The following is a 4356-nucleotide window of genomic DNA, read 5'->3' as shown; positions in this document are numbered from 1 at the left end:
AGCGATCTTATGAAGGAAACTTGTGAAAGGTTCAAGATTGCTCATCGAAATTCCACGGTTTATCGGCCACAGATGAATGGAGCAGTTGAGGCTGCAAATAAGAATATCAAGAAGATTTTAAGGAAGATAGTAGATAGTCATAGGCAATGGCATGAGAAGCTACCATATGCTTTGCTCGGTTATCGCACCACAATCAGAACATCAACTGGGGCAACTCCTTATATGTTGGTTTATGGTTCAGAAGCAGTAATACCTGCTGAGGTGGAAATACCATCTTTAAGGATTATCCAAGAGGTTGGTCTCGACGATGCAGAATGGATACGTAGCCGGCATGAACAGTTGATGCTCATCGATGAAAAGAGGATGGACGCGGTTTGTCATGGACAACTCTATCAGAACAGAATGACCAAAGCCTTTAACAAGAAAGTCAGACCTCGATAGTTCACACCGGGGCAGTTAGTATTGAAGAAGATCTTTCCTCATCAAAGAGAAGCCAAAGGGAAATTTGCACCAAATTGGCAAGGACCCTACATGGTTCATAGATTGCTCTCAGGAGGAGCCGTTATTGGTTCTGATTGTGGTGCGATACAGCCAAATTCAGTGGCAAAGGCAAATAAAATTTTCCTTGTAATATAATTAATGAGTCATTTCATCTGTTCCATATGTTGCTATAGGTTATTTCACTTTCGCTTTGCTCAAATTTAATATTCCTAAATACTCACTTTATTTCACAGGAAATTTACTCCAACTCAAACATACAAATAGCAGTGATACAAAACACCGTGCACAGTCTGCAGCAGCCTGTTCATTATCGTGACCTTTCACAGATTGATTCACCTGTCGACCCAAACCATATATAGAAGCTACCCAATCGACAACATTGACGGACATTGCAGACATGCTCACAGGTACCTTATAGGTTTACTCACATGATCTATACAAGTTCATACACGTAGGACCTACTCTCTGATTTTTTACTTCACTTGTAATTACTAACTTTCAAATGCAGTCAGAATTTACTTACCCTTTTTCACGCATCACTTCTCACTAAACTCTTTCAATTGTCATTTGTGCGTACTTTTATTTTTGCCTTTCCATCAGAATGCAAATTCTCAAACGCTCTTCAACATCATTAACCAGTAGAACTATTTCATGTAATATATTTAAATCTTCTTTTCAGTTGTTCAATATGTCATTCCAACTTATTTCATAGTGGAATTCCTCAAATTGTATATTCGTAAATACTAACTCTACTGCAGCAGCCTCTTCATTATGTCAACCTTACAGGGATTGCTTCAACTGCTCACAGAAACTGTATATACTGGGTAGCCAGTTCACAAGATTTGGACACATGCCACACGTTATCACAGGTACCTTATATGTTTTCTGGCAATACAATTTAAACTACCGTTGATACAGAAGAGTCTGGACCGTCTGCACCATCTTCTTCATTAGCGTCACCTTACAAGTATTGCTTCAGCTTCTGACGCAAACTGTATATACGGCCTACCCACTCCACAACATTCACAGACATCCCACACGTCATCGCAGGTACCTTATATGCTTTCTCACATCAACTATACAATCTGATAGACGCAGGAACTATTGTCTCATATTTTACTTCACCTATAACTACAACATTCCAAATACAGTCACAATTGTTATTTCACCCATTTGTAGTATTAACTCCAGTAGGAAAGTTTCTCAAAATGCTACTACGACTACATTTCTGTACTTTCTTGACCAACAATTTCGTTAAATGTACAGAAAATATGTGACTGCAACTGACAGAGTTACTGAAGTTACTCTTCACATTCTCTCTGCCCTTGTAGGACCATGTAGTGTATTAGTTAATTCATCACATTCATGATATAAATGCTACATCTTTCTCTTGCCTTCTTCTGCAGTAGAACAGATCAGCAGGACTGCAGAATCATATGTGCTTTGCTTCTCAAATTGCAGCCATATGGATGGACAATCAACTCACAGAAAGCAAGACTAAAGGCGACATATTGCAATGTTTAAATAAGGTAAAAAGTCATCAGTACGTACAGTCTCCTTCAGAAATCCGAATATACATGCAGTTAACTTTCTTAGTCGTACTTGCACTGCACACTACATGTTCAACTCTTCAGTACAGAAGAAGAAAATATCATCGTTCATTAAATTTTATAGTAAAAAGTAAATGCTAATACTACACTATTTTTGCTACCATACTACCCAGATTACACATGATCAATTTTTACAAGACAGACATATAAAAATCCTAAAGTACATACTTTCTCTTCCATTCTAGGTCAGCTGTTTTCACTTTGGCAAAAAGATAAATGTACTTACTTCGTCGTTTAAGTGAAATTTACAGGTTTGCTCCATCATTTGCTCTTACTCCTATTCCTAATTTCTGTTGTCTTTTCCTCTTTATCCAATTCCTAATTGGTCTTTTGTGGAGTTTATTAAGCTATATTATACTCTATCTATGTATGTGCTGCAAAATTCTGCTGAATTCTTGCATCAATTAGTCTCTTGCACTGTTGTCACCATCGACCCACCCCAGTCCCTACTTGGTCATAACAATTGTACATTAAATTTATCAATATGTAGTTAACACTGGTCATAAGTGTTAAAGTATCTGTTAATCTCTTTCTCTGATTATCAAATGCTCTCCTGTACACCATATTAAGCCATAGTATAGCGTTTCTATGTACTGCAACCTTCTGCTGAATAGGAAGAATTTAATTTATAAAACACACCTTACATGCATGAGCATATTACAAAAAATATGTTGATATAGATATATAAAATCTAATTAGAAACCATCTAAAAGTTGTAATGATGATTACAATCAAAGAAAGTGAACTAATAACAAAAATAATTGCCAAAAATATGCACCAACACAATCAGCACACAATTAGAAGGATGAGCAATCAACAAGTGCTCAAATTTTATATTCCAAAACAGTTTTACATCCATTCTTCAGCATACATTGCAGCTGAAGAATCTAAATTACATTATTTCTGTTATAACATTACAACAGCACTAATCTCTATGTGTTTCTCAACTTATTAAGCATTGAACTGTGTCTTACTTTTACGGAAATGCATTATCTACCTTTTCCCTAACAATTGAAGTAAGAAGCTATAAATGAACAATTATTTGCCTGAAGATATACATTATTTGCGTTTCTTTCTGTTTCCACTAATGTCTATATTGTTTCTCTTGCAAATGCAGACTATGCTAATATTTACTCACCCTCCAGCCAAAATAACCTTTCTCAAATTTTATCCTCAACATTAAATCTGATTGGCATAAAAAAAATGACTCCTCCATGAAGATATATAATCCTCAACTTGCGCAACTTCACCTATTCAAACATTTATTTCATTCTTTGATTTTTGACTATTACTATTTCGTAAATTCATTTCAATTCAATGACATCAACTATGATTCCTTCCCATAGGTAAAAACAAACCTCTAAAAGACATCATAAGAGAATAACTGCCCTTGCTTTTTCAATTCTGTGCATGTCCTTATATCTGTAGGAGTAGATTGGCTGGTAAATTTCTTTCATATAGATGTATTGTCCACTGAACATCTTACAAAACATAGCTACCACTAAAGTAACTAAAAACTTACTACATTTGAAAGTATCTACTGACAATAGAACCAATTGTTCAAATGAATACTATTTTCCTTTATCAATCAACACCATATCTCCTGCATCATAAACTTTCAACATGAATGAAATTTCTCTATTTCGTAAACTTTTCAACTGCATTTTCGCTTGTCTAATGTGCAGTTCACCTTTAAAGTAGTCAGATTCAAAACTCTTCTCAAAGGTTCAAAGATGAACTTTCAATCAGAATGACTGACTTACTTAACTTAGTCTTGACACTCTATCCGCCCTGCTGCAATCATGTACTATATTACTTCATTCACCGTATTGATGATATAAATGATGGATCTTTCTGTGCCCTTCTTCTGCAGTAGAACAGATTACCAGGACTACACAATCATATGTACTTTGCTTCTCCAAATTGTAGTCATATGGATAGAGAATCAACTGACATAAAGCAACAATGAAGATCGCATATTGCACGATCTGAATGAGGTAAAAACTGCTCGCTAGCTACACTCTTTTTCACAAATTGGAATAAAGATGCACTTACGCTTTTTCTTCACAGTTCCACTGCACACTGCATTTCCAATTCTTCACTACAGCTAACCAAAATATCATCCTTCATTCAATTTTACAGTAAAAACAAAATGCTAATGGTATAATATTTTTCCTACCATACTGACGACATCAGACATGACTTCATGTATCTATGTGTCTATATGTATGTCTATATATATATA

This window comes from Solanum tuberosum, unplaced genomic scaffold (assembly GCF_000226075.1).
Source record: "Solanum tuberosum cultivar DM 1-3 516 R44 unplaced genomic scaffold, SolTub_3.0 scf00269, whole genome shotgun sequence".
Classification (NCBI taxonomy): domain Eukaryota; kingdom Viridiplantae; phylum Streptophyta; class Magnoliopsida; order Solanales; family Solanaceae; genus Solanum; species Solanum tuberosum.
Note: the sequence above shows the minus strand (reverse complement) of the source record.